Below are 17,899 nucleotides of genomic sequence, written 5' to 3'. Positions count from 1 at the left end.
ACCTTATTCCTGTAACTTGAGCCTAAGTAAAGGACTTACTTGCAGAGTGCTTCTGTCTCCTCTTTGTTGTAGCAGGATCTAACCGTGGCGACCAGGATCTCAAAGAACCCATGAACCATGCCTAAACAGAAAATATAAATAAAGGGGAAGTTGAGAAGAAGCAGAAGACTGCAGAGCTGATGTGCGGTCTAGAACCATAAGGAAAAGAGACATCTACCGGACCCCAAAGGTAAGCCAAACCCTAGCCCATAGTAAGCATTTGGGCCTTGAGCAGTGAGGGGAACTTGGGGGCTGGAATGCAGCTTCAGAGAGAAATGAGGAAAGGCCTGCTAGTAATCGGGGCAATCTTACTATGGAAGAATTTTTGCTGAGAGCAATACAACGAAACTGAAGTGGTATTAGCGCACACACTCCCACTTTATTGCTTCAAGGTGAGTCTGCAATGAGAGATTCAGCGCGGCTACTAGTGAGCCAGTGCCAGCAGTAGTGAGAGACTCATGCCCATAAGTGAATAAACGCCAGTTATAGTGAAGGTCAGCGCGATCACAACTGCAGGGAGGGACAGTGCGGGAATGAGTCTGTAGGCACAGCAGAGCGTGAGGGACATACCTCCCAGGGGCACGCTGCATGAGTAGACGCAGCAGAGCGTGAGGGACATACTTCCCAGGGGCACATTGCATGAGTAGATGCAGCAGAGCGTGATGGACATACCTCCCAGGGGGGCGCTGCATGAGTAGATGCAGCAGAGCGAGAGGGACATACCTCCCAGGGGTGCGCTGCCTGAGTAGATGCAGCAGAGCGTGAGGGACATACCTCCCAGGGGCGCGCTGCCTGAGTAGATGCAGCAGAGCGCGAGGGACATACCCCCCAGGGGCGCAGTGCCTGAGTAGATGCAGCAGAGCGCGAGGGACATACCTCCCAGGGGCGCGCTGCCTGAGTAGATGCAGCAGAGCGCGAGGGACATACCTCCCAGGGGCGCGCTGCCTGAGTAGATGCAGCAGAGCGCGAGGGACATACCTCCCAGGGGCGCGCTGCCTGAGTAGATGCAGCAGAGCGCGAGGGACATACCTCCCAGGAGCGCGCTACCTGAGTAGATGCAGCAGAGCGCGAGGGACATACCTCCCAGGGGCGCGCTGCCTGAGTAGATGCAGCAGAGCGCGAGGGACATACCTCCCAGGGGCGCGCTGCCTGAGTAGATGCAGCAGAGCGCGAGGGACATACCTCCCAGGGGCGCGCTACCTGAGTAGACGCAGCAGGTGGCTTTGCAGAGGCATGAGCTACGTTAGTCATTCTGCCTGATGTATAATGATAACGTTAGCCAAGTATTCAACAGCCGAATTGTTGATTCATTCCACGCACATCGAGGTTGTCCCTTCCTCTAAAGAACGGAGCCTTGCTCTCCTCGGGAAACAGAGGGTCTGCGCTGATGGCGTAGCTTCAAGCAGAGATGCCGATGGTGGAGCACTACTCGAGCCCATCACGACAGATGTTATGAAAGGTGACCCACTGTATGGAAAGAAGATTGACTGGCCAATACAGAGGATAGTGTTGTGACTGAGTTGCCGGCAGTGTTTCACGGGCATCAAATTGTGAGGGAAAATATGCCCATAATTGAAGTGGGCACAGAAAGGGGAGTAAATCTAAAAGGACACGTTTATAGTTATTGGTAGTTCGTGATAGGGGCGCCGCACTTTGTGATGGCTGTGTGGTGGCTATAGATGGGCTAGACCCTCATTTAAACGAGACTTGGGGCCATTGTCATGCGTGCAGAGTTTTGTTTGGGGAGGAAGTTGACACCTCGATTGCTGTCTTGGAAGAACTGGATCCAGATTTCATCTGTTTTTATTAGGGATCTAACTGTTTATAACAGAGAATACTAGGCTTATTTGTGATGTGAGGCCGGTATTGAGTTAAGCCTGTTGAGTTAAAACACGTGCTGAAATTGGTTGTGGCTGAGTGGGAGTTGCTCGAAGAGGGGATGTATGTTGTGGCCTCTGTTGACTAGACTGTTACATTAGTTATGTTATATTGAGGAGAAAAATGCATTGGTCAGGTTGTGTTATGTGACAATGGCAACAATGTAATATTTTCTTCCGCAGGTTCTTCGTCAATTTTTTATGGACTTGGGTACTTATTGGTAGTCTAAAGTTCCAAAAGAAGATAATCACATGGTGTGCATGGTGTGGAAATGGCGGTATACGGGCGTTGGGAGTATGGTCAGCTGCCACATTATTGAAAGGGGGTTTGGTACCCCGTCTTTACACCACATTTTTGGAGGGAGGTACACAACCCTGGCATAAGATGCGATAGTTGTGGGGATTGGGGTGGGGGTTTGTATCCCCAGCAATTAACATGCCATTATGTGGAGGGGGCGGGGGCTAGGTAGTCTCCTGTTAGTTTTGGATGTTGGACATCCAGTAGTAGCACTGGGTGGGTTACCTTGATCATCTGATATGCTGGACGGATGCTCGGCACCCTGCCGGGGCTGAGGGGGCAGTCTGTTTGCCCTTTGCATGAGGTAGGTGTTGGTGTCTGGTGTATTCGTTTTGGAGGCTATGGGTGAGAAGTGGCTGTCTGAATCGTGATCCCATCGGACTGATAGTATGATGAGACAATGGAGCGGTGAGTGCTGGTTGTTGGATCTTGGTAGTTGCGAGAGGGTATTTGGGGTCGGTCCTCATGTTAGGTGTGCACTGGATAAGAGGGGAGGGGGTTGAAAAAAGGTGCCTGTGCATTAGGTTATCCACCTTTAGTTACGGGTTGGGACCCAGGCATGCTGCGTGCGCAGTCCCACAGAGCCTACCCTTCCAAGGCTCAAAGTCAATTAGAAGTTACAATTAGTATGGGAATGCAGTCAAACACGCAAAGCAAACAGGTATGAAATAGATTCAAAATAATTATGTAGCTATATTCACAAAGTGCAAATCTAGCATAGACACAAAGATTGTTTTAATTGGTTTCTGTACAGCCGACACGCGCTTCGACCCAAATGGTCGTTTTCGAGGCCCAAAATCGATGGATTGTACCAGGGGCAGTGATGAAATTCATTTGTGACCAAAGAGATAAATCATCAGGAATGGAGTATGGTCCCAGACGTACGGTAAGTATATCACGGAAATCTGAAGGCGATGTTCAAGAGAGGTTATATAACAGATTCAATCCAAAGGCGGCGCTGGTACAGCAGAATCAAAGAGCAGTACCATTTGGTAAAAGTTTACAATTATTCTCAGACAGTGCAAATATTCAGAGTTCACCAGAATATTCAATTCAATAGGCTAGGCCAAAGTCAATGTGCTAAAGTCTTGCATAGGATAAAGCAGTTCTGGTAGCTAAATAGAAAAGTGCCTGCAAAAGTTCTAAGGAATAGTTTTTTAGCAAGAAGAATCATATGTTTGGTCACAAGCAGATTAGGCCTATGAGTTGGGAAAGTGTCAAGCACTTTAACCACGAGAGGTAAGTACTCGCAGTCTGGTTTTACAGTACCTTACAAATGAAGAAAAAGTCAGCTGATGACTTCTGTTCCTGGCAGTTCCTGCAGATCTCGCTGCTCCTGGGCCTCAGTCGTGGAGACAAGAAGGAGGACTTCGGGGGACTCCTGCACTGCACTTGAACAGTCAAAAAGCTTCACAAAACTTCAATTCCGGTAGCTGTAAGTCAAACACACAAACTGGTGTCTCTCTCCATGGCTAGACAGTTTCCTGCAGCACTCTGAGGAAAATGCAATCGGCTCCAAGATGAGTATCCAGGTGGCTTCGTGTCGAGTTGATTGATTCCACCAACTCAAAGGAAGAAGTCGTCCTTGCAGGGGCTTCTCTGTCGAGGTGAACTTGGCGATTCGGACCTGCAGCAGGGCTTCACCGGGCAAACCAACGGTCCAGGAGTTGCAGCAGCCGTCCTCTTCAAGCTCGACTTCGGTTCTTTTGTTCCAGTGGTCGACTCTGCCTTCCAAGCCAAGAGACTCGCCTTTTATTCAGTTCTCTCCCATTCATTCCAGCCTAGCTGTCACTCGCCCAGCAGGGTGGCAGTCCTTGCCAGACAGTCAGCCAGCCAATCACCACAGAGTACACTTGGATCTCCTAGCAGACTAAGCACAGGGAATTTCGGGCACCTCCCTCACTTACTGCCCATCCCAGACACTCAGGCACCAGAGGCGGTCTTCAATCCCTAAGCCTGCCAAAGGCGAATGAACGAATGGACCAAACCTGGATTGGCGCACAGAGACAAACTCTAGAAGGACTTTTCCACAAATAAATGGTGAAAAAAAGACTGGGATCTTTTTAAACAAAGGAGGCTCAGATGCCATCTTGAAAAACATGGCTCCCGCGATTTAATGCTACCGGAGCTACGAACAGTTAGCGGTCGGGAAAAATCATGGTAGTTTGTTGTAAAACCACTGCCACCAGCCATTCTGAGAGGAAAGGGTAGCATTTCTTTATTTGTATTGCGCACCTGGCACAAAGGCATCTGGGCGCATTTCTTAAGGAATGTACAATGGTTACAAGGAAAGGTACATATAATAACAGTGATGTACATCAATGACAAAATGCAGCAAGGAGTGCATACCTTACAAAGAGGCAATATAAACTAGAGTGAGTAACATATTTATAACAGAGGCACAGTTACTAACGTAGGAAAGTATAATTACAAGAGGTAAAGAGAGATGGTTGTAGAAGAGCGGCAAGTTTACGTAAATGACGTAGTGTGGTCCTGGTCGATGAGCCAAGTTTTGACTTTATTCTTAAACGCATGGTAAGAAGGTTCAGCTCGGAGTGTAGGAGGTAATGTGTTCCAGATTTTGGCGGCAAGGACTGGGAAGCTGGAGCTCCCTGGCTTCTGGAGCTTCAATCTGGGAATAGACAATGAGTGGGCTTTGGCAGATCTTGAGGGTCTGCTAGGAGTGTGGGCAGTGAAGTGGTTGGTAAGATAGATGGGTGCCTGGTAAGCTTGGGATTTGTGAGTCAAAGCAAGAGTTTTGAGTGATATTTTTTAGGCAACAGGGAGCCAGTGTAGACTACGTCGTGTGTCAGAGATAGGAAGTTTCCTAGGGATGTTGAGAGCTACCCTTATAGCATTGTTCTGGGTGACCTGGAGCTTATTGCTATTTCTTTGGCTGGTCCCTAAATATAGGGCGTTACAATAATCAATGTTTGCCATAACAAGGGTTCTGGCGAGGATGATGCAGTTGGGTCCGTTAAGAAAGGTCTTCATGCTGTTATAAGCTTGCAAGTGTAGGCCGATACTGATACCACAGCATTAGTTTGTCTTGTGAGTGACAGGGTAGAATCAAGATAGATACCTAGTGTTTTTGTATCATTAGAAACGTTAATGCTATTCCCGTCAATAATGAAGGATTTGAAGGCGAGGTGCAGTTTACTGAGTCTAGTATGTGAACCTAGGGTGAGTAGCTCAGTTTTTTCATCATTTAGACACAGTCCATGATGTGCTATCCAGGCCTGGATGACAGAGCAAACATTGTTAAGTGCTTTAGAGTCAATAGCACGGTTACCAGTGATAGGCATGAGTATCTGGGTGTCATCAGCATAATTGGTATAGGTGACACCCAGATAGTCGAGAATATCGAAGAGGGGTTTTGTAAATACATTGTATAGTGTCGGGGAGACACAAGATCCTTGTGGGACCCTACACAGGACTGGTGATGGTTCAGCAGAAGTGGTCGGTGAAAAAACACTCATGGTTTTGTTTGCCAAGAATGATCCGATACAGGCAGTGGCTTCATCTGAGAAGTGGGCAGCAGTTTTGATGTTGGCACAAAATTTGGTGGTTGACCAAATTGAAAGCTGCCGATAGGTCAAGCAATAGAAGTAGGGCAGCTTGCCTTTATCTTTTAAATCCTCAATTTGTGTTTTTAGGTCAATAAGGGAAGTTTCTGTTCCGTGTCTAGGATGGAAGCCCGATTGACGGTGGCCATGGAGTTTGTTCAATTTAAGGTAAGCCTGAATTTGTAAATAGGCTGCCCTGTCCAGAATTTTTAGGAGGAAAGACATTGTGGTAATGGGTCTGTAATTAGCCGGGTTACTAGGCTCAAGGGTAGGTTTTATGATTAAGGGGATAACCCAGGCATCCTTGAGGTTCTCCGGGACAATCCCAGATTTAAAGGAAGCGTTTATGAAGGTAGTGATAAAGGGGGCAAGCTCGTGGGCCGCCTCCTTAATGATAGGTGCTGGGCAGGAGTCACCTTAAAAGTTGAAAGGTTTCAGCTTTTTAATAATGTTCTCTACTTCCCAACTGGAAAGCGGTGAGAAGCTGAATGGTTTGGCAGGATGTGGTGAAGTTGTGGTGTTAAATGCAGAGTTGAGTACAGGATATGGGACTAAACTAAATTTTTTAATGTTCATTTTAGATTGTAATGTTGATATTTTATCAAGAAGAGCTTTCTGGGTGTTGATGCTCCAGGCGGAATCTGTGATACACTGGTCTAATGGGGCTACGGGAGGCTCAAGTTCTTTAAGGATCTTAAAGAGCTCTTTAGTAGTAAATTCAGCCAGCAAGATATGAGCCTCAAGCATGAGATCATTCCCAGGGCACCACCGGCCACATTGGACTAGCGATGTTAGGGAGAATTTTCTGTTTAGGCTGAATTTCCCTACCTAGTGAGTCCCCCAGCAGCTTTGCTGGATTTCTGGGGTTTCTTTTTTTTCTCCTGCCAAGAGTGAGACTCTTTTACCCTCACTCTTGGACCTGTTGAAGTGTGTTTTCTTGGTTAAACCTTGTGTTGAATGGGCTATGGGGTCTTTTACTCCATAGGGCCTCATGTATTTTTGTGATATGGGTTACACAGCACCCTCTGTGCCGTGACCCAGGGGTGTCCTAGGGACCCCCCAACATAGACTCCATACCCTGGGACTGACTACTGTCTCCCAGGGCATGTAAAGTCACCAAAGACTTTGCTAGTCTTGAATCCTGAACAGAGCCAGTACAAACCATCATATTGTGGACGTACTGGCTGGGGCAATTCGATTGCCCCAGGGTCTGTTAGTCGAGGGGGCACGTCTCCGTCCCCCCTGATCGAGTTTTGGCTGGTGGCAGTGGAAACTACTTTTTATATTCGACCGCGAATATTTCCCTATGGGATTTCCCATTGTTTTAGGCTAACACATTTAATTATTTATTTACGGTAGCCTTAAACATACCGCCGGTTTATATATTTATTATTATAACTCCGGTTGGGACTTTTTGCCAAAACTTGATTCAAAAATGGCGTTGGCGTTCGCCTCTGTAACTCTGACCCAAAGTGGAGCCCTTTGTTCCACTTTTGGCGGGCTTCTCCACAGAAGCCCTCCAAAGTGGTGCCACTCTGTCTGGGGTACTTAGGAGGGGTGGAGGGGGATTTAGGCACCCTGGACTGAGTTACCTTGGTAACTCAAGTCGCACTCCGTCCTGATTGGCCCAAGTGGTGAGCCGGCCGGCTCACCACTTAGCATGTTTGAGTGACAGCTAGGCTGGGTGAATGGGGGTTTGCTGCATAAAAGCAGGGCTTTGGGGACTGGAACTTCAGAAGTCGCCACAGGACCAAGAATCCGACGAGGGAAGAGCTGAGCCGACCTGCTTCGACGACACCACCCGGTGGAGCCCTGCTGAACCGTCTCACCACTTTTCCCGACGACCGAGGAGAACTCTTAACGGAGTGGCTCCTTCCCTTGACTGGTGGGGACAACCAGTTTTCACCTTCTTTTCGCTTCTCGAGGTATCTCGTGGCCGCCTTGCCCGTGCCAAGCACCCCGGCAACCGGAATACCACACTTTTACCCCTAACCGCGAAAGTCGGTACAACCCTTTAACCGGAGGACTCCGCGGCTGGTTTCTTCCCGGGCAGTGCAACGACCTTCTTCTGCTCTTCAGCGAGAACTTCTTCTCCCCTGACCGACGTCGAGCCTTGCTGCCACTGCCTGGAACAACTGCCACCGCTGGAGGATCCTTTCCGCTTAAGGTACCGTGTTCCGCCTGGCTTCCCTTGCCACCGACTGTACGGGGTAGATTTAGCCCCCGGCTTTCGACCCTGGGAGTGCCTGGGACACCCTGGCTAAACTTTCTAAGCCACTCTAAACTCTTTCTAACTCTTTGCAAGACTTTGAATCCCTAATAACAGTGTGATCTTGGGCACATTTTCGCTCCGGCTACTCTAAGAGTGGGCCCTGCCTAGTGACTTTTGCTCACCTGTGACTTTGTGCTTCTTCGAGCCTATTGCAAGTGTTCTGGACCTTAGAGTGGTGTGTTTAACCCATTTCTGTTTCTTTTTATCCCTTTCGTGAACCTACTAGAGTGTCATCTAACGTTAAGCGCTCACCTCTGTTCTAATTATGTGGTGTTAACCTAGAGTTGTCTAGATAGGAGTGAGGGTTGAAACTGCTTTCATTATAACTGTGTTTGAAGTGTTTTTACTATATTTTGCTAGAGTGATTTCAACTTATGTGTGTTTAAGAAATAAATAACTATATACTTTTGAAACCAAGCTCTGGTCAGTGTTTGCTTGTGCTATTGTATTTGAGTACCTATTGTGTATACTTTACATACTGCCTAACTCTTCTTGAGGGAAGTCTGACTGCTCAGCCACAGCTACCAGGTAAATCTGGGTGGTGCGGACTGCTACCAAGTGGGTTTACTGCTATACCTGTAGTCTTAAATCTTTTGCAGTGTTCCCCAAGGGAACTGCACAGGTTTCTGCCTAACAAGCGAGCAAGTCTCAATAGGTTAACATGGCAACACTGCCCAAGCCTCGAGCATGAGATTGCTCTCAGGACACCACCGGCCACAGTGGACTAGCAAGTAGTAAGGCTTTCATTGGGCTCTTCTGATAGAGATGGACGGTGCCTGCAGAGAAGGCTCCAGAAATGACATCAAAGCTTAAATACTGCTTCCCTTGAGACACCGGGTGAAACTGGAGAGGAGGAATGGTTGTGAATCTGTGTTGGCAGGATGACCTCTGCAAAACAAGCATCTGGGGTTAAAACTTGCCTCCTTTCCAATCATAGGATCCCTAAACCCCCAAGAATTGACAGATATTAAATTAACAGATTGCCTGTTGGAAGTAATGTATTCAGTTGTGTTTGAAATGAGTATGTGAGAAAGCTTCTTTCATTTTGGTAGTACATTGAATGAACATTAAAATGGGTTTGTATATTGCTCTTCATGCTGGAGTCCAGTCTCTAAGCGCGGCACCAGGTTTTGAACCCCTGTTGCTCTGCGTTGTCTTCCCTTCCAAGTTGTTGGATATTAGCAATGATGGGGCACCATCCCCACTAGATACTAGAGATGTGATGAGAGCAGTTCTCAGGGTAACATTTAGTGAGTTCTTGGTCACAGCACAGAGGGCACAGGGGCACGCTGAGATTGAACCTATTCTTGGGCACAGCACAGAGGGCGCAGGGGCATGCTGAGATTGAACCTATTCTTGGGCACAGCACAGAGGGCGCAGGGGCATGCTGAGATTGAACCTATTCTTGGGCACAGCACAGAGGGTACAGGGGCACACTGAGATTGAACCTGTTCTTGGGCACAGCACAGAGGGTACAGTGGCACGCTGAGATTGAAGCTATTCTAGGGCACAGCACATGGGGTGCAGGGGCACGCTGAGATTGAAGCTATTCTTGGGCACAGCACAGGGGGTGCAGGGGCACGCTGAGATTGAAGCTATTCTTGGGCACAGCACAGGGGGTGCAGGGGCACGCTGAGATTGAACCTATTCTTGGGCACAGCACAGGGGGTGCAGGGGCACGCTGAGATTGAAGCTATTCTTGGGCACATCACAGGGGGTGCAGTGGCACGCTGAGATTGAAGCTATTCTTGGGCAAAGCACAGAGGGTACAGTGGCACGCTGAGATTGAAGCTATTCTTGGGCACAGCACAGGGGGTGCAGGGGCATGCTGAGATTGAACCTATTCTAGGGCACAGCACAGGGGGTGCAGGGGCATGCTGAGATTGAAGCTATTCTTGGGCACAGCACAGAGGGCACAGGGGCACGCTGAGATTGAAGCTATTCTTGGGCACAGCACATGGGGTACAGTGGCACGCTGAGATTGAACCTGTTCTTGGGCACAGCACAGAGGGTACAGTGGCACACTGAGATTGAACCTATTCTAGGGCACAGCACAGGGGGTGCAGGGGCACGCTGAGATTGAACCTGTTCTTGGGCACAGCACAGAGGGTACAGTGGCACGCTGAGATTGAACCTATTCTTGGGCACAGCACAGGGGGTGCAGGGGCACGCTGAGATTGAACCTATTCTAGGGCACAGCACAGGGGGTGCAGGGGCACGCTGAGATTGAACCTATTCTAGGGCACAGCACAGGGGGTGCAGGGGCACGCTGAGATTGAACCTATTCTTGGGCACAGCACAGGGGGTGCAGGGGCACGCTGAGATTGAACCTATTCTAGGGCACAGCACAGGGGGTGCAGGGGCACGCTGAGATTGAACCTATTCTAGGGCACAGCACAGGGGGTGCAGGGGCACGCTGAGATTGAAGCTATTCTTGGGCACAGCACAGGGGGTGCAGGGGCACGCTGAGATTGAAGCTATTCTTGGGCACAGCACAGGGGGTGCAGGGGCACGCTGAGATTGAAGCTATTCTAGGGCACAGCACAGGGGGTGCAGGGGCACACTGAGATTGAACCTATTCTTGGGCACAGCACAGAGGGTACAGTGGCACACTGAGATTGAACCTATTCTAGGGCACAGCACAGGGGGTGCAGGGGCACGCTGATCTTGAAAGTAGGGTCCATTTATCAGAATCCACAACAAGACAGGCTTTGGGACACTGGCAAGTGACAGAACCATTTGCACACACCCCTTAACAGTAAGACTGCATGTGTGTCCCCCTCCTGAGTTTTAACCTGTGGTATTTTGTACAGGGCAATACAAGTGGTACCCCTTGGGCCAATTAACTTTATTACATGGCAATAAGCCATTTGTATAAACAATTAGGAAGTCAAATGGGACAATAGAGGGAAGTTGGGGGGAGTCTCCCATACACTTTGCCTCATTCTATCGGTCTCTGGCATAAGCTTGTTCTTTCTGTGAATCCTAAAGGAAGGGGGATGTGTTTCGAGATTATCTGTTTAAAGTCCATGTTTAAATGCAGTTTAGCAGGGCCTGTGCCATTCACACTGTGGGAAGAAACTGGTGCTTTTTCTTTCAATCTCAGTTCAGTCCTTGTTTCCTCAATAGTGCTGGTATAGATTTGTGTTTGCCCACATGAAATGAGGTCATCAGTAATTGCACAATAGAGTTCTCAAATGTGTCATATTGGTGAATAACTGCTGACCTAGGCTCAAATGCCTGCCTTTATCGTGTGTATGGAAATGGGGAGCTTTAATGCACTAGTTTAGTCATGTGTAATGATGATTAAAATAGCCACTTAAAATGTTTGTTACCCACAATGTTTTTTTTTCTCTTACGCTCTTGGATGCTAAAACGTTCTAAATAACTATAAATTGCACTATTCCTACTGCAAATCACTATTCCTACTGCAAATCACCTCTATCACATTTAAGGTTCTCATTGGTGTACCTCTAACCTGCCTGTCAGGTTGCCTCGTTACTATGTGAGTAATTAACTAATGCACATCTCTATTACTGAGCACCATTTCACTATTACTGAGAACCATTTCACTATTACTGAGAGCCATTCTGCATGTTACATGTGATGCCTGTCATTGTGAACATGTTGAAACTAATAACGTACTTCTCATTTTCCTTTAATAGGTGATTGATGGCCCAGAAAAGTCAACGACAGTGATTGTTAAATTCTGTGGACTTATGAAGTTCAAAGCCTGAAACCAGCATTACAGACTAACTAACACAATAGGGTTTGAGAATGATAGCACCAGGGCTTTATGTGCAGTAAGACAAGGCTTTTGATGTGCCTATTGTGCTAGTCTATATACATTCTGAATGAAAGTTTAGTTTGTTTAAAGAATTATTTGGAAACTCCCGTAAAAATCAAATTACTAACAGTATCCATGCACTGAATATTTTAAAAGCTTCAGTCAGAGGAAACACTTGTTTGTCCCCAGAAATTATCTACAGGCAGAAAGCTCACCTGTGCCCTGAATTTGATGAAAGGATCAGTGGAAAAGGCCCTCTTATTAAGTACCTGTCAAAATATACTGGCAAAAAACCATACACGTGCTTACCATGTCGAGAATGTTGCCATCTCAAAAACAAACTTATTGCCCACATGAGGACATAGGTAAACATCCTCATCAGTGCACTGAATTTGAGAATAATGTCCATTTGCCTGATGCACTTATCTGCCAACAAGTACATACAGGCCAGAAACCTCATGTGTGTATTGCCTGTGGGAAAGGGTTTGCTCAGAAGGGCTATCTTATTAACCACCAGAGAACCCATACAGGTGAGAAACCACATGAGTGCCCTGAATGTGGGAAAGGGTTTGCTCAGAAGGGAGATCTTACTCGCCACCAGAGAACACATACAGGTGTGAAACCACATGAGTGCCCTGAATGTGGGAAAGGGTTTGCTCAGAAGGGAGCGCTTACTATCCACCAGAGAACACATACAGGTGAGAGACCCCACGAGTGCCCTGAATGTGGGAAATGGTTCGCTGTTATGGGAAATCTTGCTATCCACCTGAGAACACATACAGGTGAGAAACCACATGAGTGCACTGAATGTGGGAGAGGGTTTGTTCATGAGGGAGCTCTTACTCGTCACCAGAGAACACATACAGGTGAGAGACCCCATGAGTGCCCTGAATGTGGGAAATGGTTCGCTGTTATGGGAGATCTTGCTATCCACCTGAGAACACATACAGGTGAGAAACCTCATGAGTGCACTGAATGTGGGAAAGGGTTTGCTCAGAAGGGGAATCTTATTAACCACCAGAGAACACATACAGGTGAGAGACCCCATGAGTGCCCTGACTGTGGGAGAGGGTTTGTTCATAAGGGAGCTCTTACTACCCACCAGAGAACACATACAGGTGAAAATCCTCATCAATGCACTGAATGTGGAAAAGGGTTTTCTCTGAAGGGAGATCTTACTCGCCACCAGAGAACGCATACAGGTGAGAGACCCCATGAGTGCCCTAAATGTGGGAAAGGGTTTGCTCAGAAGGGGACTCTTACTCGCCACCAGAGAACACATACAGGTGAGAGACCCCATGAGTAACCTGAATGTGGGAAATGGTTTGCTGTTATGGGAACTCTTGCTATCCACCAGAGAACACATACAGGTGAGAATCCTCATGAGTGCACTGAATGTGGGAAAGGGTTTGCTGCGAAGGGAGCGCTAACCCATCACCAGAGAACACATACAGGTGAGAAACCACATGAGTGCACTGAATGTGGGTGAGGGTTTGTTCATAAGGGAGCTCTTACTACCCACCAGAGAACACATACAGGTGAGAAACCTCATGAGTGCACTGAATGTGGGAAAGGGTTTGCTGCGAAGGGAGCACTAACCCGTCACCAGAGAACACATACAGGTGAGAACCCTCATATGTGCACTGAATGTGTGAAAAGCTTCTGTCAGAAAAGTAACCTCATTGGGCACCAGAGCAAACAAACATCAGTATCCGTTTCAGTCTACTTAATATGGAAACACTTCAGTAAACAGGATGATACTATCCGCCAGGAGAATGGACACGTAGGTGGTTAAACCTCCTCTGCAATTGAAGCTTCAGAGAGGAGGCAGTGATTCTTAAATGGGACTGAGTTTGGCAATCGACTAAAACTGTGAAGAACCTGCCTGCACAGCTGCACCCAGTTTCCTTTGGCTCACATATAGTGGCTGATTATGATGGGTTAAATCTCTGCTGTTTGAAATGCATCCCTTCTGGAATATTCCAAAGATACCCGTTGTTTGCCTAAATTAATGGGCTCCAACATTTTGAAAAAGCTTAAAGACTCAGTGGTTGAATCGATAACTATAGACCCTCTTCTCCTCGGGATAACCTCTAGTGAATTACACTTTACCTATTTCTAGTGGAACACATTTCCCCTCAGGATTCCCTCTATTGTATTACACTATTGCCTATCTCTAGTGGAAGGCTCTTCTCCTCTGGACCCCCCTCTATTATATTACACTATTGCCGATCTCTAGGGACACACTCTTCTTCACAGGATCCCTTCTAGTGTATTACACTAGTGTCCATCTCTAGTGGAACACTCTACTCCTCAGGGTCCCCTCTAGTGAATTACACTATTGCCCATCTCTAGTGGAAGGCTCTTCTCCTCGGGACCCCCTCTAGTGTATTACACAATTGCCTATCTCTAGTGAAATGCTCTTCTCCTCTGGACCCCCCTCTATTATATTACACTATTGCCGATCTCTAGGGACACACTCTTCTTCACAGGATCCCTTCTAGTGTATTACACTAGTGTCCATCTCTAGTGGAACACTCTACTCCTCAGGGTCCCCTCTAGTGAATTACACTATTGCCTATCTCTAGCGGAACACTCTTCTCTCACGACCCCCTCTAGTGTATTACACTATTGCCAATCTCTAGGGACACACTCTTCTTCACAGGATCCCCTCTAGTGTATTACCCTAGTGTCCATCTCTAGTGGAACACGCTCTCCTCAGGATCCCCTCTAGTGTATTACACTATTGCCTATCTCTAGTGGAACACTCTCTCCTCAGGATCCCCTCTAGTGTATTACACTATTGCCTATCTCTAGTGTAACACCTTTCTCCTCGGGATCCCCTCTAGTGTATTACACTATTGCCTATCTGTAGTGGAACACTCTTCTCCTCAGGATCCCCTCTTGTGTATTACATTATTGCCTATCTCTAGTGGAGCACTGTTCTCCTCAGGACCCCCTCTAGTGTATCACACTATTGCCTATCTATATTGGAGCATGCAAGATTACTAGATAGCAGGGTCGAACTGGAGCATAACATTGTCTCAGGCACCAATGAAAAAGTGGCCCACAGTTGCAAATGGGAATTCATTCCTTTTATGACACTGTTTGAATAGTACCCAAGGTTTTTTTTTGTTGATAAAATGTGAATATGTATTCAGCAACACTGGTCAAAACTATTAGCTGCATAGTCACTCATCAAACTGGCCCACCTTGAGCAAAAAAAACTGGCCCACCTTGAGCAAAAAAACTGGCCCACACAAGCATTTTGCATTTTTGGTTCAGCCCTGGGACTATGCCCTATAGGTCAGTCCGAGCCTGTTAGATAGTTCCCTGGCCTGGGGTCGGCATAGGAGCCTGTAAAATAGTTCCTTGGCCTGGGGTCGGCATAGGAGCCTGCTAGATAGTTCCCTGGCCTGGGGTCGGCATAGGAGCCTGCTATATAGTTCCCTGGCCTAGGGTGAGCATAGGAGCCTGCTAGATAGTTCCCTGGCCTGGGGATGGCATAGGAGCCTGCTAGATAGTTCCCTGGCCTGGCGACGGCGTAGGAGCTTGCTGGATGGTTCCCTGGCCTGGGGATGGCATAGGAGCCTGCTAGATAGTTCCCTGGCCTGGGGTCGGCATAGGCGCCTGCTGGATAGTTCCCTGGCCTGGGGTCGGCATAGGAGCCTGCTAGATAGTTCCCTGGCCTAGGGTCGGCATAGGACCCTGCTAGATAGTTCCCTGGCCTGGGGTCTGCATAGGAGCCTGCTAGATAGTTCCCTGGCCTAGGGTCGGCATAGGAGCCTGCTAGATAGTTCCTTGGCCTAAGGTCGGCATAGGAACCTACCAGATAGTTCCCTAGCCTGGGGACGGCATAGGAGCCTGCTAGATAGTTCTCTGGCGTGGGGTCGGTATAGGAGCCTGCTAGGTAGTTCCCGGCATAGGGAGGTACTTGCATAAGGGAGGGTGCATGTCCACTGTTGAAGCAAAGTTTTAAAAGAAATTGGTTTGGTGTGAAGTGCCTGGAAAGAATGTGCAATGTTCCATTAAATTATATGTACATGTACTTAAAAAAGGAGACATTTTGTGAATAGAAGTATTCACTGAGTTGAAGCAATAAAACCCATGCACATTTGGAAATTAAATTGTGCTTTTCTGTCAAAAATGAAAGTGTTGTGGGAGTAATGATATAGTAGCTGTTCTCTCGAAATTCCAAGAAGAAATAGTGAGCAAAACCTTTTACCTGATTAAATTGTTCCTGGATAAGCTGAGATTGTGAAACGTAATCCTGACCCAAGTGTGTTAATTAACTGAATAAAATATTGACCATCAGCGAATACGTCACTGTGTCAACTTTACAAATACATTGTTACTAGCACCTCCATGTGTGTGTTAAGTCAATTTATTTTTCCTGTCTTTACTTTGGAGTAAACTGCTTCGTGGAACAGAGGCGATGTATTTGTTCGGGTGGCCATCTTGATTTCAGTTTTATGTGCAATTCTCCAATTTTGCAAATCTCTCAAATAGTGACTATTTCAACAACACCTGATCAAGAACTAATCCCAGTGGTGTCCCAACCACACACAGACCTCATCCACCGGACTGCACTTCTGTGGAAAGATGCCAGCCCTAGCGCTGGCTACCCACACTATGTGAATGACCTGCTTCTCTCGAGTTAGGTCTGGTGCCCTGATGCCCGCGGGCTATGGCGCGATGCAAATAAATACATTAAATAAATAGGTCTGTGCTCTACCCAATAAAATCAAAAAGCTGCAAGGCAGGTAGCAAACATTATATTACATTTACATAGCACAATTGAACTTAATATTAAAAGAGTGCCATAGGTCTAAATCTATTGGAACCCAACCACTAAGGTATGAAAGATATAAACCCAATAAAGTAGTTGACTTCATCGATACCAAAAGGTATTTAAGTGGACCGTGGGATTTAGGGAATGTGACTTTCCAAATGGTTTTCTTTTTCACTGGTCAACCTGATCATTTTTCATCTGTTTAGAGCCTTTACAGTGTTTATTTGTTTTACATTAAAGAGCCGGGAGGCAACGAAGATGCTCGTCATCGTATCACGTGGGTGATTAGAACAAACATCGAAGGATTCACGCTTTGGTCAGAGATGTCCTATACAAGGCGCGACTCTCACCTCAAGCTGACCAAAGCCTAATTTGAGTTGATTGGTTCTGTAATCTCGGACGAGCACACATTTAGTAGTGTACACCCATCTATTGATCACAAGTCAAAAACATTTGGGGGAAGGTAGTGTTGGTCTTATGCGACATTGTGAGTGAATAGATCACACTTCATCTGTTTCATCCAATACAAGTTGTTTCATCCACACACTCTTCTTGGCTAGAGTGCCACACACGCTAGTTCCCCGTTGTAATCATTGTCCCCCATTGAGAACTTGATGATGTAAAATGGGTTTGCCTATTTATATATTACTCCAACAAGAGTATATTATGTGAAGGTGTCTCCAGTCTGACCACCAGGGTGTATAAGGGATGGCCACGGTGTGGCTGCCAACACCTGCCCCATGAGGCATGGCTTGTGATAAGGGATGGCCATGGTGTGGCTGCCACCACCTGCCCCATTTGGCACGGCTTGTGATAAGGGATGACCATGGTGTGGCTGCCACCACCTGCCCCATGCGGCACGGCTTGTGATAAGGGATGACCATGGTGTGACTGCCACCACCTGCCCCATGAGGCATGGCTTGTGATAAGGGATGGCCATGGTGTGGCTGCCACCACCGCCCCCCCATGCAGCATGGCTTGTGATAAGGGATGACCATGGTGTGGCTGGCTGCCACCACCTGCCCCATGAGGCATTGCTTGTGATAAGGGATGACCATGGTGTGGCTGGCTGCCACCACCTGCTCCATGAGGCATGGCTAGTGATAAGGGATGACCATGGTGTGGCTGGCTGTCACCACCTGCCCCATGAGGCATGGCTTGTGATAAGGGATAACCATCGTGTGGCTGCCACCACCTGCCCCATGAGGCATGGCTTGTGATAAGGGCTGCCCCATGAGGCATGGCTTGTGATAAGGGATGGCCATGGT

The 17,899-nt window shown here is 47.5% G+C and overlaps 1 pseudogene; it reads left to right on the top strand.

Moving 5' to 3' along the window:
• Positions 1–16,158, top strand: part of LOC138473491 (zinc finger protein 585A-like) — a 353,538-nt pseudogene extending 337,380 nt beyond the window's left edge.
• Positions 16,159–17,899: the final 1,741 nt, after the last annotated feature.

Source organism: Ambystoma mexicanum, chromosome 8, assembly GCF_040938575.1.
Source record: "Ambystoma mexicanum isolate Mex_15411 chromosome 8, UKY_AmexF1_1, whole genome shotgun sequence".
Taxonomy (NCBI): Eukaryota; Metazoa; Chordata; class Amphibia; order Caudata; family Ambystomatidae; genus Ambystoma; species Ambystoma mexicanum.
This window is presented reverse-complemented; position numbering and strand designations above follow the sequence as displayed.